This window comes from Acomys russatus, chromosome 20, assembly GCF_903995435.1.
Source record: "Acomys russatus chromosome 20, mAcoRus1.1, whole genome shotgun sequence".
Lineage (NCBI taxonomy): Eukaryota > Metazoa > Chordata > Mammalia > Rodentia > Muridae > Acomys > Acomys russatus.
This window is the reverse complement of record NC_067156.1, coordinates 29,966,690-29,984,755: the sequence shown is the minus strand read 5'-3', so window position 1 is coordinate 29,984,755 and position 18,066 is coordinate 29,966,690.

Below are 18,066 nucleotides of genomic sequence, written 5' to 3'. Positions count from 1 at the left end.
TCTCCATTTGTTCTGACCAATGTCGCCCTCTGATCGCCTGTGTTCCTTAGGATATTATTCTGTTCAGTGGTATGCTAGAAACCACAGGACTCTCCAAGGGTGTGTGAGAGCTCTGTGGTTCTTATGCAGCTCTTGCAGTTTGGAAGAGGCTCTCGGCACTCCAGTCCACACGTTCATCTCAGAAAACACTTTCAAGGCCTTCTTGGACCCTGATGGTAAATAGTTCTGCATCTTTGCAGCTTGTGCTGGCCCGGAGGGCCTCCAGCTTGTTTGCAGGAACATAGTGGCCATATTTTCCCTCTCTTTGGGATGAGGGAGCTTCCATACTCTTTGTTTGGATTTTAACCTCCCATCTTCAAAAGGCTGATTCCAGGTGGTGGGGCATTCTTTTAGGAAACTGATGGCTTCTGCTTCCATTTAGTTGTTAGCAATTCCTAAACATGCTAAAAATTTTTAATGTCTTAAAATTCTCATCCAGTATCCTTACTGTGATAAACCAATTGATTCCTTTTCTGCTGCTAAATGTAGGTTTTTGCCTCAAGGCTCATATGGCACATTCCCACCAGTTCACAATTTGGTTCTTTTTTTTTTTGTCACATCTTAGCTGAAATGTTACTTCTTCATAGAGGCCTTTCTAGAATGCCATTTTGAAAACAGACCATTCCCAACCTGACCTTCCTATTTGTTTTTTAGCACTCCCTTTGTTATGATTACTAGGGACCTCTGTGTGTTAGGGTGCTTTATTCGCCATGGTCTCTTTATGCTTGATGTGTGTCAGACCCCAAAAACTAGTTCTTGAGTTAAAGAAAGAATGATTGTCTCAAACTGGGATGCTTTTGGTGGCAAAGACACTGGTGCAGGAAATATGCCCTAACTCGCCTTATGATTATTTAAATGATTGTTAATTATTATTCAAGGGCTAGTTTGAAGACAAACCCAAGAGTTGGAGTGAGTTAAAGTGCTTTATAAAACATGTAAATATACATCACACAAAGAAATGTATATAAAATAGACATAATATAAATGTAACACTATAGTTTGAAGCACTCTTAAATAAAAGTTCAAGTGCTTATATTAAGAATAGTCAAGGCTCATACATTTTTACATTTACAAAGAGAAGATGTGGGTTTAAAAGCTGTAGAAATATTAATTTAAGGGGTAGACCGAGGATGAGTTTAGTATTGACTCCATCAGTATCAGTGGGAGTTCAATGATGTCACTCATGGAGATTCTGATGCAAGAGAGCTGGGTGGGACTGAATCTGAATTTGGGGGGTGAGTGATTAATTCAAGAAGCTCATGAAGTGCAGAAGGGACTTAAAAACAAAGAGCTCTATGAACAGTGCAGAGCTCCTTCTTAGAGAGGACAGACTTCTAAAAAGCTACTCTGGGGCTCAGTGGTGAACTTTTAATAAAATCATATAGTTGTGAATCCTGAAGTTATAACGCACACTTCTTCTCCAGACTTTAAGATGAGTGGTTATTCTCCAGTTTTCCTTTCTTCTGGTTTCATTTCAACACAGCCTTCTTCTAATGAGACAGGTTCACATACCGAGGTAGGACAGCATAACAGATCCCTGTGTGCACATCGCCCGGCTTACGTCAGCTGTATTCTCATTCATTACCACCCCGTCTTTGTGTTACTTTGGTGAACATCAAAGGCATGGCATCATTTGTTGGGCAACTATTTCAATATGTGAAAGTGGGAACTTGTCACCATTAGTTACTGTCACCATTGCTGTGAGGAAACACCATGAAAGCAAGTTTGGGGAGGAAAGGAGTTATCTGGCTGACACTTCCACATGGTAGTCCATCACTGACAGAAGTCAAGGCAAAGACTCAAGCTCAGCAGGAACCTTGAGGCAGGAGCTGATGCAGAGGCCATGGAGGAGTGCTGCTTACTGGCTTGCTCAGTTTGATTTCTTATAAGACCCAGAACCACCAACCCATTAGTGGCCCCTCCCACCGTGGTGTAAGCCCTCCCCCATGGATCCCTAATTAAGAAAATGCCCTACAGGCTTGTCTGCTTACAGCCGTATCTTACAGAAGCATTTCTTATTTGAGGCTCCTTCTTTGTAGATGGTTCTAGCTTATGTCAAGTTGACATAATATCACAGAACTCTTTCAATCTTTGTACCAATATAAAGCAATGATTTCTTAAGTTCTCAGATATTAGGGTTTATATTTCAGCAGTTGTTATAGAAATCCTTTTTGAAAATTGCTTTGACTCATGATTAGAATAGTAACCATTTATTTTAATTGTTTCATAGGTCTCCTAAGCCTCCTTTGATCTATACATTTTTCTCTTTCTTATTCTCTTTGCCACTTAGTTGTTTGAAAAAAAAAATCTAGTCTTTCATCTTGTTTTACTTGGGGGTAGAGTAGGGTTTCTTGGAGACTGTATTTTTCTGAATCTTTTTATCCTATGGTGTCACTAAAAGTATTTGTCGGTCACCTCCATTTTGCATGATTCAAGAAGCAGATTTAAAGGCTCTGTCACACCCAGGTTTGTTTCTTTCAGCATTTTGTAGATGGAGATGATTATTTTCACCCCAAGACAGTCAGGTGCTTTGTTACTGTTGGCTGTTCAGCAGTATGGCCACTGGTGTTTGGTACGTAGAGCCCTTTAACTCAGGATGGCAGAAACTGTGGCAGTCTAATTTTATCACTGCTTTTTATTTATTCTCCGGAGCATTCCTATCGTAAATAGTAGAGTCACTCAACAAAAGCAAGGTCGGTGCTCCGTTCTTTCTTTTTGCTTATTAATTGGCATTCTTCAAAAAACTGAACAATAGGCTTGTGACCTCCCCCAACCCCATCCAATTTAGCATGTCTATTGTTGTTGCCCTGGGTCAGCAGCTCCTGCTTAGGCAGTCGTGGTGGTGAAAACTTATGGGTATAGAATTACACTGTAATCTCAAAAACCAAGAGAACTAAAGCAGGGCTTATAGGGGCCCACAGCAACTGAAGTGACAATCAGGGAGCCTGTATGGGTTTGAGCTAGGTCCTCTGCATATATGTTATGGTTTTGTAGCTTGGTGTTCTTGTGGGAATCCTGACAGTGTGTGTGTGTTTGTGTGTGTGTGTGTGTGTGTGTGTGTGTGTGTGTGTGTGTGTGTGTGTGTGTTGGGGGGTGTCTCTGACTCTTTTGCCTGCTCTTGGGAGCCCTTTCTTCCTCCTGGGCTGCCTCATCCAACTTTAGCGTAAGGGTTTGTGCTTAGTAACTTGTTAGCCATGTTTGGTTGGCATCCCTGGGAGGCCTGCTGTTTTCTGAAGGGAAGCAGTGAAAAATGGATCTGGGGGAGCAGGGAGGAGGTGGGGAGGGACTGGGGAGAGTGGAGGGAGGGGAAACTGCAGTTGAGATGTAAGGTATGTGAGAAGAATTAAAAAGAAAAGCAAAAGAAAATAAATAAAAATTTAAAAGGGGCCAATAGGCTGTTATATTATTTCTCTCTTTAATGTCATTACGAACTAAAGTGTTGAAATAGATTTGTTATTTTTCATTTCACTGCAGGTATTTTCTACAACTTTATAGTTCTTCACTGTGTGGCTGTAATTTCTTTCTTTCTTTCTTTCTTTCTTAAGATTTACTTATTTGTTTTGTATACAGTGTTCTGACTACATGTATGTCTGCACACCAGAAGAGAGCACCAGATCCCATTATAGATCGTTGTGAGCCACTATATGGTTGCTGGGAATTGAACTCAGGACATCTGGAAGAGCAGTCAGTCCTCTTAACCTCTGAGCCACCTCTCCAGCTTGGAATTTTTCCTTCTTTCTTTTGCTGCCTTCCCTTCCTCTTCACGGTTGGTGCTGGAGGTAGAATGCAGGACCCTGGTGTTGGAGGATATTTGATCACTTTGTGAACCTTGAGATCGTGTACTGGGAAGACCTATTTCTAATTGTGGTATTGCTCAATCTTTGAGCCTTTCTGTTTACTGTAAGCAAGTACTTGTGCTCAGCTCTAGCATGCATCTTTAATCCAAGAGTTTTCTGTAAACAGGATTAAATAAAGTTAACCTTAGGTCACGAAGTGGAGCAAACAACCAGCTGACAGGGACTAAACAGATAGGAGGGACATTGAGTTGAAAGGTATTTAAGACAGTATCGAGAAGGAGAAGGAACTTTTTCCTTCTGGGACATAAGCTGAATAGAAAGGACTTTTTCCTTCTGGGATGTGAGCTGAGTAGGAAGGTCAGCTGGGTGCTTTCTCTGCGTCTCTGAGCTAGTAGGTTTTCACCCCAGAGTCTGGATCCTGGGTCTTCATTGGAAAAAGCAAGTGACTGGGATTTTCTTTCTTTATAACAACACCTTGGGCATGCTAGTCACACCCTCTACCATTGGACTACAGCCGTCCTTGGATATACCATGTTGTTTCAAGTTTAGAGTTCACCAAACATTTTCTGCAAAGAACCAAATAATAGCACACTTGACTTCTTTTATTTTTTTTTTGAAATAACCCTTTAAAAATTTGAAGCCACTTTTGACTTGAAGACCGCTGTGGGATCTGTCTCGTGGGCTGCAGTGTGCGGGACCCCTGAGCCTATAGCTATTTTATTCTATTTGACTTATTGCACATTTACTGGTATAACTTCTGTCACATTGAACGCACTTCACTGCATCTCTTTCTGCTATTTTTACGACTGGAGCAGAGTCCTAGAAGTGGGCTCTCTCAGACAAAGGGCAGATGAGTATTAATTTTGCTTGATACTATCAATTTTTTCTCAAGTGTCGGGTCCATTTTGTTCTAACAATATAAGAGAATACTTATTTACCATAGCCTGACAAAACTGCACATGATTGGCCCTTTAGATGCTTGTGGTTCTGAATAACAAGAGTAGTGTTGTTCTTTTTTCCCTCTTCTTATGGGCATATAGGAGATATTTACATTTCTATTCTGCAAACTATCTGCTCCTGTCCATTGACGAGGTTCCTCAAATTATTGACCCATCCCTATTCTGTTGAAGATATTAATTTTTTATATCAATATAAATACCAAATGTTTTTCTCTGGGTTGTCATTTTATTGTCAACGATAGAAGTTTTTAAGTCCGGAAGTTTTTAGTTTTAAAGTGTTACCTCAAGTATATCAAATCCTTTCTTTATTTCAGCTATATTTTTTGGAGACAGTGTCTAACTATGTTGCTCTGGCCGGCCTGGCTCTCTATGTTAGTCAGACTGGTCCTAAATTCACAGAGATCCACCCCTCTGCCCCTTGAGCACAGGGGTTAAGGGTGTTCCCCACCGTGTCCTACAGTGACAAGGGTTTTGTGAATCATGGGAGTGTCTCCACCTCTCCGGTTTAGAGGAATGCACCTCTAGTCTTCCAATAATGATTGGATATCTGAGCCATTTAGAATTTCTACTTGGCCCATAAAGCAAGATATGGATTCAATTTTGCTTTTTCTCCATAATACTCACTAAATAGTCCCCCCCCCCCAAATAATTAAAACATACATCTTTTTCCAACGCATTTAAAGGTTGAATTTTAATGAACAAAAATTTCAGTCATATTGATATCAATTATTAAATGCTAAATTTTCTTGTACAATTAGATATGTCTTCACATTTTCTGTTTGATTTGTATTTTTGTACCATTGCACATTCATAGTGTTGAGCTCCTTTGTACTTACTCATATGAAGGACATGATTACCTATAAATACTTAGTTTGTTTATATAGCATTGTATGTGTGTATGCATGTGTGTGTGTGCCTATACACTCAATATTTCACTATTTGCATTATTTTTCTTTTACCTTTCTTTGATATACATTTATACTGTTTTTGTTTTGTTTTGCTGTTTTTTAAGACCGGTTTCTCTGTGTAGCCTGGCTGTCCTGGAACTAGCTCTGTAGACTAGGCTGACCTTGAACTCACAGAGACCCACCTGCATCTGCCTCCTGAGTACTGGCTTTGAATACTTTTTATCGTTAAGGAAAATCTGCAATTTTAGTCTAAGGGTTATAGTTATGTAAGCCATTTAACGTCTTTAGTTTTGGAAGGGACAAATGCTTCTATATAATGAGCAAGATGGAGGTTGGCTAGTAACCTTACCCTACCCCAAACCTTTAATGTAGTCACAGGATGTATTGCTAAAGTAATATTTCCTTCCTTTGAACACCCATGTGGCAATCACTAGCTGAATATTCTTCCTACATGGCAGCATGTTGTTGTTGTTTTTTTTTTTTTATATCTCATCTTTACTCTTTTCCTCCCACAGAGCCCAGAGAATATTTACCAGTAGAAAAATGAGATCAGATTTAAAAATGCCTTTTAAAAAAATTACAATATAATTACATCATTTTGTTTTTCATGCACCCTTGCCTCTGCTCTCTAATGTATTTTCTCTTTTTATTTTCACATATATTTATACATATTTATATTGTTTTTCTTTTGGCTTTGTTTATTTGTTTGTTTTGGGTTTTTCAAGACAGGTTGACAAGTTTCTCTGGGTGTCCTGGGTGTCCTGGAACTATCTCTGTACACTAGGCTGGCAGAAAATTCACAGAGATCCATCTGTTTATATATACATATATATATATATATATATATATATATATATATATATATATATATATATATATATATATACACACATACACCTGCTCTGCTCAGTTTGTACAAAGTTACATATATAATGTATTATATATAACATATTAATATGTAATATAAATTAATAAAACCTATATAATTAATATAATTAACATAACTTATGTAAATATTATTAATATTAATATAGTATACAATTAACATTGCTATATAATATATTGTGTATATAATATATAACATATATAAGTATATATAATATATAATTTTTTAATGCTGACCACTTGGTATTGGATAACCTATTTTTGGCCTCATCCCTGGGGAAGATTACTTCTCCCATTCTTAGCATTCCTTAGTTGCCTGTAGTTCTTTGTCTAGGGTGGAGGTCCCATGAGATTTTCCCTGCTATGTTAGTGCCTCCATTGATATCATCCTTTTCTCTCATGCCTTGTTAGGGCAGGCATACTGATAAGACTTCATGTGTGTACCTTCTCCGATATCTCCACCAGCACACCTTTTCTGAAGGTAGTTAACAGGTTAGTTGTTTTCATCCCTTCCTTCCAGCAACTTAATGTGCGTTCTGTCTTTGTAGTTTTCATTCTTTTCTTGTCAGGCATTGAATGACTAACTATAGCAATTGTGTACTGGAAGGGAAGTTGGTCATGGAGTTCAGGAAGCTAGGCACATTCACCTCTAATTTGCCTCTTAGCCATACAAGCAGTACACGTCATATGTAAAGGTCCATTTCTCAGGAGGAGCAGTGCTATGACCTCATTGCTTAGGTCACTCGGGCTCATTTATTATATGTAAGCCTGAATTAAGATTTTAAAATATACATTATCATTTATTCTTTTTAAGCAGTTGAAATAGAACCATATCATTTTCCTCTGCCTTTCCTCTCTCCAGCCCCTCCTTTGAACCCCTCCTAGAAATGGCTGTACAAACAAGATTGGAGCAATAGCATTACCAGTGTTCATGTTAACATGGAAAAGAGAACATTTTGCAGTGTCTCCCCTCTAGAGAAAGAGACCAGGCTTTGATGCTGAAAGAGAAGGATTTTAGTCAGCTGCTTTTAATAATGTTTACTGAATGGAATATCAGATGATGAATTGTCACCTATAAGCCAAGTAAACCCTTTCCTCCACAAATTAGATTTTTGTCAGTGTTTCATCAGAACATCAGAAAAGTAATTAATATAGGTGGCATCAGTCTCTTTTGTTTGTTTGTTCACTTATTGGATGTGTATATTGCTCAGGGCCTTGATGATTTGAGATGAGGTAAAAGTAAGTGGACTTTTTTAGTTTAAAAATTATTTTTACTGCTTCATTGAATAAAATACATTTTTAGTGCTCTGTCTCTTTTCTCCTTCCACACATAGTCTTTTACCTGAAGAGGGAGGAAGAAGGGAAGGGATGGAGAGAGGAGGGAGGGAGGGAGGGAGGGAGGGAGGGAGAGAGAGAGAGAGAGAGAGAGAGAGAGAGAGAGAGAGAGAGAGAGAGAGAGAGAGAGAGAGAGAGAGAAGCTCTTGCTACTTGAGACCTTTCCCCCTGCTGGGAATTCTGAACATTTGCTTGAAAAGAGTTCTTAGGCCAAAGCTGCTTTTAGATTTGGCCTTTTGAGATTCATCCTGTTGCTGCCAGCACTGGTAATAGGAAATGCCAATTCTGCAAATGGAGCAAAGGTGTAGTAATGGTAACAACTAAAGTAAAAAGAAAGAAAATCTCAGGATGCATCTAACCAGAGATTGTGAGAATCCCCTTGTTCCTCTTCATTATTTCTGCTGATAAAGATGATGCTGGTTACATCTGGCAAGTTCCTATCATGTGCCATCCCAGTCTAAGAAGAAGAGTGAATTTTTACAAAAGATTTCCTGAGCTGAGTGTAATCCCCCTTCATGGTATGGAAAGATGCAAATGAAGGGCTCCAATTATTTTAACATCACTGTTAATTAGTTACTTTTGTTTCTGGAGTGTAGTTCTTCAATTGTATAAGTCTAAGACTGGACCCCAGTGGTGCCCAAGTATGGCTAACCCTTGTGTTTCTTGCTGTGCAGCTCAGCTGCTGGTCTCTTTCTTAGGACCTATGTAGGGAATGGACAACACAGTAAAGCTTTTCACTAGGAAAGAGTGAGAAGCCATGTGGGTTTTGGTGGATGGCATATCCTGGTTGATTATTGATGTCTGCTCCAGCTGTAAAATATTGGTGAATGATTTACCTGCTATGGGATCTCCACAACACGTGGAACATATTCTCTTTGACTCTACAACCAGGGTGACAGAGAAGGCAGCTATGATGTGCAAACTTGCAGAATTCTGCACAATAACATCAAATAATAATAGAGCTGAAGGGAGTGAGTTAATTAACAGAGCAGAGGTTCTAATGAGGGAAATCCAATTCAGCTGTGGGCTTTGGATGCATCGCCCACTCTCCCCACCCCAAATCGATTCAGTTTTCAGATATCTGTTAAATTTAAAAGTTACATGGTGGCCATGAGTTCAATGTTGATTAACGAGGCTCAAAAAGCCAACCACTCCTTGTGAATTTTTCATATCCATGACATCTACTGCCTGGAATCTCGATGGCAATCATTTTTAACCCTGTTCACCTTAAATCAGTCTATTGTTTTATTTAAAAGTTTGGCTCTGTATGAACACAACTTTTCTGAGAAGAACATTTACATAGTCATAGGAATTGGGTTTGTTAATAATAGTTTCCATTTCCGGACTAAATGTTTTGCATACATTAGCTTACTGAATGCCCATAAAGATCTTCTGAGATCAGAGTCATTATCCCGACTTACTGCAGAAGCAACTGATTCTCAGGGAGGTTATGTAAGCAACCCTGCTGGCACATGCTTAATATATAAAGGCCCCACTACTATTCATGGCTGACTTCAGGCTCTCAGTCATACGCTCTGCTCTTTTGTTTACTTGTGTGCTTATTTGCTCTTTGCAGCACATTTTAAGGAACTGAGAAAAGCACAGTGTTGTCTAGCTCCAGCTCCTACCATGCACAGATCACAAAAGGATCTTGGAAAACAATCCAACTTCTTATAACCTCCCTCCCCCCCTCCTTCCCTCCTTCTCTCCTTCCCTCCTTCACCCCACCCACACCACCCTTGCTTCCCTTCTCCTCTCCCTACCATGTTTTCAGACTATGCTCAGTTTTGCTCTTCATCTTCAGAACTATAGATGTTACAAAAGGGTTTTAAATGGGTGAACAGCGTGAACAAACTCAAATTCTAAACTGGCACCTGAGCACCAATGGGAGACAGAGCAGACAGTGGCATTAAAAGGAGAAAGTAGTTCAGATTAGTGACAACTGCAGTGAAATCTTTGTTCCAATACAATGATTGGCTCTCAAGAAGTTGAATTAATAGCAGTGTTAGAATTCTGGGCGGGTAGCCCTGGGATAAAGGTACCTTATTATCTGACCTGTGGGCTAAATCTACAATACAGTTAAGTAAACAATACTCGTTTTGGACATTGCCATTTACTGACATATTGGTTGCTTTGGTCACTGCTGTATATTTGCAGCCAACATTAGATCTGCCTCTATTCCTTCCTCCAAGATTGTTTCATGCCAAATAATCTTTGTAAATTAATTTATTAATTTACTTTACATACCAATTGTAGCCCATTCCCTCTTCTCCTCCCCGTCCCAACCTCCCCCTTCTTCCCCTCCCCTATCCCTCAGAAAAGGGAAGCCTCTCCCCCACCCCAGCTCAGTTGCATCAGGACTGAGCTCATCCTCTTCCCTTGTGGCCTGGAAAGACAGCCCCACCAGAGGGGAGTTATAAAAAAGCAAGAAACAGAGTCCATGTCAGAGACATTTCCTGCTCCCCTTACTAGGGGAGCCACATGAAGCCCAAACTGCCCATCTGCTATATCTGTGTAGGGGACTTAGGTCCAGTCCATGAATGGTCCTTGGTTGGCTCTTTAGTCTCTGCAAGCCCCTCTGGACCCTGGTTAGTTGCTCTGTTGGTCTTCTAGTGGAGCTTCTGTCCCCTCCAGGTCCTTCTATCCTTCCTCCCACTTTTCCACATGACTACACTTCACCCAGTATTTTGCTATGAGTCTCAGCATCTGTTTTGATATGCTGCAGGCTGGAGCCTTTCAGAGGACAGCTATGCTAGGCTCCTGTCTATGAGTATTGTAGGATATCATTAATAGTGTTAGGGGTTGGCTCTCTCCTATGGGGTGGGTCTTAGGTTGGGCCAGGCATTGGTTGGACATTCCCTCAATCTTTACTCTATATTTATCCCTGCACATCTTGTGGGCAGGATAAATTTTGGATTGGTTTTTGTGGGTGGGTTGGTGTTCCCCTCCCTCAACTGGGAGTTCTGTCTAGTTAGAGGGTTTCCTCTTCAGTATCCATGCCTCTGCTACTAGGAGCCTCAGCTAGAGTCAGCCCCATATCCTCCCAGAAGTCTTCCCTGTCTTTAATCTCCAGCTTGTCACAGAGATGCCCCTGCCCATGGTTTCTCTTCTATGTGCAGTCCTTTATCCTCCTGCCCCATGTTCTCCCAGGTCTGATCCCCACACTCATTTCTCTGCGCTTCCTCTCCTAACTTGTTCCCTATCTTCCACCACTTCCGCTGTCTGTTCTATTTCCCCTCCTGTGTGAGATTTGAGGATCCTCCCTTGGGTCCTCCTTATTACTTATCTTCTTTGGGTCTGTGAATTGTAGTATGTTTATCCTGTACTATATGGCTTAAATCCGCTTATAAGTGAGTATAATATACCACGTTTGTCTTTCTGGATCTGGGTTACCTCACTCAGGGTGATCTTTTCTAGTTCCATCCATTTGTCTGGAAATTTCATGATTTCCTTGTTTTTAATAGCTGAGTAGTATTCCACTGTGTAAGTGTACCACAATCTCTTTATTCATTCTTCAGTTAAGGGACATCAAAGTTGTTTCCAGATTCTGGCTCTTACGAATAAAGCTGCTATGAACATAGGTGAACAAGCGTTTTTGTATGGTGGATCATCTTTTGGGTATATGCCCAGGAATATGTCAAATACTCTTAATCTACCAATTTGCTGTCTTTCCCTGCTTCACAATGCCTGATTACCTAAGGGTCATCCCATTAGTCTTCCCAAGTAGTTGACTTAGGAACACACGGTGACATATTTCCAGTCAATGATGAGGGGAAGCTGAGGAGTAAGGGGCTATACTTTTGAAGAGTTTCTGTGTTCCAGAAAAACCCTCTAGGAAGTGTTGTTTGGTATGAAGCCAGGAGCTAGTAAAGCCTGTAGGTGGTATAGCTGGGAGACTGGAGGGAACTTCAGACCTCATTTTAACAGCATCATTAAGCCACCAGTCAGCCTGATCAACCACCTTCAGGTCTCACTGCCTCTGTCTTCTTGTTACACGGGATGATCGAGCCCTTAGTTTGAACTGAGGTTTCTCCCATTTGTAGGCAAAAAGGTGAAACCAATTGGCCAGGTGCTTGGGCTTGGAAAAACTGCTTGCTGCCCGTGAATCACTTTTTGTGTCTATAATGTGGATGTTAGTTGTATTTGCTGCATTGAAACATAGTTGTTAGGTTTGCATCATATAATATAGCTTGTATGCTTAGTTTAGTACCTAATGAATTCTTTCAGTCTGCTGTTGCTATGGAGATGGTTTTAGTCCTTTCTTATATTTGAGTCAGCAACAATGGACTCCGATTATACATGGCCCATGTCTAGAGGACATTCGCCAGCTAAGTGTTTGGAAATAATTTGACAGTTACTTTTTTCCTACCTTGATTTATCTTAATTTTTAGAGCTTTATCTACACATGTATTTTTGGACTACCTAGATATCTCTCTCTCTCTCTCTCTCTCTCTCTCTCTCTCTCTCTCTCTCTCCCTTTCTCTCTTTACTTCCATTTCCCCCCATCTCTATCTTGACAATGCATTTCAATAAAATTAATGAGACTGGTTGTGCAGACTATTGAATTGATTCTTAGGTTGTCAGAAACACGCTCCAGGTGCAGTTCCTAGCACACTGATGAGCCCTGTGCCTAATTGTGCTCTCGTGTGTAATGTGACTAATCTTAGTACTTTACTATTGTGGGGATGGAAAATCCAGGGGCTTCCTAGAATACTGTAGCTACTAAGTGTGCACGTTAAATGAAATAGCATAACATGTTCTTTTCTATTAGGTACATGTGTCTATGTTGCTGTATTTACACTTGGAAGAGATGCCATTGGATTTATTGTCATGGAAACACAGTGCTTCTAGATGAGTTGCTTTTTCTTCACCATAGAGCCCAAATGTTTCATTCTAAGATTTGAGTGTAGGTCTTTTAGGGGTGAGAAGAGAGTAGACACTTAATTTTACTTATACATTTTCTTGCTTAAAGATGATAAAAACATTTTATTTTCTTTCAGAATTGCTTTTTCTATAAAGTCATTATGCTTTGTTCTTATTCTCTTCTTATCTGCTTTCTCCCATCCTGTCTCTTCTGCTTTTGCTGTCTACCAAACTGGCCCCACTTCTGTTTCAGGAAATTGTATGTTTCATTACTTTCCCTAGTTACCCTATCCTCCTTTAGAGCTTTCAAAATCTATAAGTTTCATAGTCGCGTATATTGAGTCTTTGAAACTACAAAACTAGTGTGTTTCCTACCACATCAAGCATAGAATGAGACCTTTAAGGAGATACAGAGGAAAAACCTCACTGAAGATGTTAAAAAGAAAAAAATCAACATTTTTACAAGCTTTTTAGACATTTCAGAGGTTATCTGCAAGTGACTGGGGCTTTACTTTCCATATCAAGACTTAAACATTTAAGTATAATTTCAAATAGAAGTTCAAGTAGCACACACACACACACACACACACATACACCTCATCCCATTTTCTTCTTTTACCCATGAACATAGCCTATCTTTTTTAAAAATTTGTTTTAATTCCTAGTCTTTTGTCTCTGTGGTAAGGTGTTTTAATATTTTCAATTGGTCCCATATACTGATTCTGTAATGATTGCATTGGTTTTGAATCTGTACTATTAATAAACCGCCAAACTGGAATACATTTAATCGGCAAGTAAACAATACACATAGAACACAGCACATGAATTCCCTTCTCTGCTTGTCAAGCAAGGACCGGAGAAATGCTTGTCTCTGCAAGCTGTGCAAGCCTCATAAATTGCTTCACAGGATGAGGGAGTATTCCATAAACACACACAATTAATAATCATGATCTCATGGGGATGATGAAGCCCTTCACACTTCCAGAGAACTGAGGAAGAAGTACCGTCCTTCCCTTGTTCTTTAGAATTCTGCCCTGGGCATCACTGACTAGTAACATAGGTTCAGAGTAAGATAGAAATATAAACTGGAAGGTTTAACCTTTTGTGTATATGTCCTTTTATAGTTTACATGCTAGGAATTGATTCCTTAATTTTCTTCCAAGAACAAGCCCAGCTTTCCCTTCCAGGACCCACTCTCTTCCACTGTCAGTATGCGTGGTTGAGTTGAGTTGATTTATAATCCTGCTTCAGGAATCTGACTTACAGGAACATGACCTATCAGAAAATGTCATCCATGTGATTGGTCCAGCCATTATGGTGCAATTCTGGGCTCCTGTTGTAACTGCTGAGAAAGAACACTCTGTATGTATACCTGCAGCTACACGGGTACCAAGGAGGAGATGCCTGCTTGGAAAAGAGTGGGAGAGTTTTTAGAGATGAAGAAGCCAGATGTGAAGACATCACTGGGGCATTCTGAGCTAATGACTGAAGTCTCTATCTCCTAATTTTTCACCAATATGCAGCAATAAAGAGTTCGTTTTTTAGAATGATGTTTTTATTTTTAATTAGTTAAGTTGGCTTTTTTTGTAACAAAAAGGTATTCACTAATTAATTAAACTGGGGCACAAAACACATCACAATACTTGTACGAATAAGAGATCTTAAGTATCTAAGATGGGTAGATTAGAAACTTGAGTTGATGCCGAGGAGGGGTAGGTGGATTTCACAAGTGAAGTAAGGTGGAAAAGCCATGTCAGAGAGAAACAATGTCATGGGAGAAAAGGAAAAGCGAGGAATTTAGGGTGAGTAGGACATCAGGGTATAGTGCAAAGTGCTGAGAAAATGCTAGAGAAAAATTGGCTGAAACATGATTGTACTGGGTTTTATACACCATGGCAAGGAGCCACAGAGAGCTGGTGTGATGAGCCATGCATGTTGGATTGGGTGAAGGGTGAGACATTTTATTGCAGATGTTGTGGGTAGAAAGGTGGACTTGGAGTCTTTCGTAAAGACACATGACAGCAGTGCAATGTTAGCTGTGTTAAGTCAGTAAACATATGGAAACATTGAATCCTTTTTCCTCTCTGGCACCTAAGGCAGGGGTTGCTGGCTGGCTGCTCCCCTTCCGGTTTCAGCATTCTCAGCATCACGTTACACAGAGCTTTTGCAATTATTTGTTCACATTGCCACTCTGTCTGAAACCCATCTGCTCTTCCAGGGTATTCAGTAAGTAGTCAACACAGATTGAGGAGGGAACCAAGGTTGACTTTGGTTTAGGATTATGGGGTACACCACAGGACCAGGTCTCTTTAAAACAACAAGTGTTTGCTGAGCAGGAAAAAAAATGTTGTGACTGGGACCACAGGAGCTTTTCTTTTCTCAGTGCAAACAGCAGCTTTGACCTGGCAACCAGAACAAAGCTCATGGACTCCACGGAGGCTGGCGCTGAGCTCTGTGTCAAGGGATGTGGGGCGTGTTGCATTTCTTGGAGGTCAGAGCTTTAAGTCTGACCCATGGCTGCAAGAAGCACTCTCTTACAGCTCCTTGGTGGCTGCTGTGATGTGCATTACGCGTCTCAGGGCCATTTCCAGTAGCAGGAGTCCACTTCAGCAACACTGGAGGGGGGTGGTGCTATGAATAATGGAGACAAGGCTGCTTTATCCTCCTCTCCATAGGCTTTCCAGTAGGCACTGGGAGGCCAGTTGGGTTAAGGGCTACAGTGAGGGCTTTCCTAGGAGGAGGAGGAGGAGGAGGAGGAGGAGGAGGAGGAGGAGGAGGAGGATGCCTGATGCTGTTAGCAGGGTTCTGAATTCTTCCACTAGCTCAGAGACAGAGTGTAAAGAGCAGGAGTTAGAATTGCTTTGTAGTTGAAAAATGACCACCTCCTCTCCTCTGCAGAGAGAAGCTGCCTCCTCCAGACCTATCAGATAAAAGAATCTTTAGAGTTGCATCCGATTTACATTTCAATGGGAGGAAATTTCTCATTTAAAGACTACTTGTTAGGGATCTAGTTTGAAAATTTTCTGAAGGCCTTCTCAGTCTTTTCTCAGTGCTGTCTTGTTCTTGCTCCTGTGAGAAGGACTACACACAATTATTTTTGAGGGAATACAGTGTTTCATGGTGAAACAAAGTGGATCCAAGATGGAGGAGTGTTTGAGGTTTTCAAACTTCAAATGGCTACAAGCATCTGCATTTTCAGGAAATTGTCAAAGAAAAATGTGGTAAAATACCATCTGTAAAAAGAATAGATGGTGTGTGTGTGTGTGTGTGTGTGTGTGTGTGTGTGTGTGTGTGTGTTATTCTTGTCTACAGGCTCCTGGAATAATGAATCATGAGATGAAATAATTCTACAAATACTTAAGCTATGTAGCTAGGCTCTTCTATGGCTAGCTCATAACATAGAATAACCCATTACAGTAATCTACATTCTGGTATGTGACTGGTTACCTGGGCTCAGGTACCATGGGTCTATCCTCTTCACATGTTGCTGGCTGAATCTTCCATACCTGACTCTATCCCAGATGACCCACCTTCTATTTCCTGCCTCAGCTATAGGCCATAGGTTTTTTTTTTAGTTGACAGGCATTGCATCCATACATTACACAAGTTATTCCTTCTACAAATAGCCACATATTAAATAACAACCAGCTCTCACTTACCCTACTGTACCACAAGGGCAATTTAGACTACCCTCTCTCATTCACACAGGAAGTAAGAGTTTAAAGGAGTAGCTGGCTCAGGTTGAACCTTCTAGCTTGTGACAGAGCCTGATTTCATCCTTTGTCTGTCTGATTGTTAGACAGCATTGTTCTCAGTCTCCCCTGATAATGCCACGGTATAGACAACAGTTTGGTCTGAAACAGATGTTGTTGGCCTTCCTGCTCAGATGGAAGGGTATCCTGAGACACAGGAGCTGAGAAACCACACAGTTCTGAGAGGAGCCATCCTCAGCAGCAGTGATGCAGTTCCCAGGGAGGGGTATCCTCAGCTGAGCTCAGGAGCTCAGGAGTCTCAGCCCCTAATTCACTTCTTTGCTTCTTCCCTGCTTATCTTCATTGCTTCTTGGTGTCTTCTGATGAAAGAGTTATATCAGGCAGCAAATCTCATAAAAGAGATTTATTGGGAGGGTTCAGGGTATGAAGAAACAAATCCAGGGTTGGCTTCCCCTACACTTGGGAGAGGACAGGGGGAAGCTGAGTAGGTGCAGCCTTTATATGGGATTTCTTAGGGGGTGCAGCTTTCTAGGGCAGAGGTTTCCAGAATGGGGATTGGTGGGATTTCAGGTCCTGAGCTTGGGGGAACTTAGGGATTGGTGAGTTTTCTTGTTCCGACTTTTCACCCCAAATCAGCATAATCTGGGAAGGGTCCTATTGAGGGGTGTGAGATGATCTTTGTGATAGTTACAGAGGCTAGAAATGCTCTTATGACAATTAGAGAGGTTTTGGGGAGGAGCCTGGCTGCTGGAGCTCCACAGGCAGGGCCCCTGGCCACTTTTCCTCCTTGAGGGTTTACAAAGTTTACAAAGTATACAAAGTTTACAAAGTATACAAAATATACAAAGATAGTCTAGAGATGCCATGAATAGCCGCCCACAGATATAGTCAACATAGTTAAAATAGGATGACTTTCATGTGCCTGTCAGTAATGGATGTCAGGCACTCAGCTGAACTGTATGCTGGGTCCTATTTATTTTTTTCCTTTTTTATAGAGAAGGAAATTGAGATTCCAGTTACCTCACCCAAGGAACCTAGATACTAAGGAGAGCTGGGGTTAAGAACCCGTTCTACACTGCTGCCAAGCACACACATGTGACCATTGGAGATGGTGGGGTACACATTATTAGAGACTAAGAGGCACACTAAACTGCTTTAGGGAACAGAAAAGAGCATGGAAGAGCAAGCCAAATCAAATTAATCATTGCGTGACAATGATAAATAGCACAGCTGTGTGGCCAATATGATCCATGAAAGGCTGGGATTTGTGGGCCATTGTGTGTGCTATAGGTACTGTGCTGGGGGCAGAGTCATGAAGAGTCATGCTTCTGGGAAATCTTAAGAGAGCATGTCTTTTCCTGTTAGTGCCTTGCCTCGTTCTCTCTTGGTTCGTTTTGCTCTTTAAGTTATTCTGAGAGATCCACAGCCCTCTTATGTCTCTCTTCCTGCATGATGCTTTCCTATGAATCCCAACAGCCCTACTCTGTACCAAAAACCAGACCTCTCATCATACTCCCCAGCCATGGGTATTGTTGTTTCTCTTTAGTGGGGATCAGGGATGGCAAAT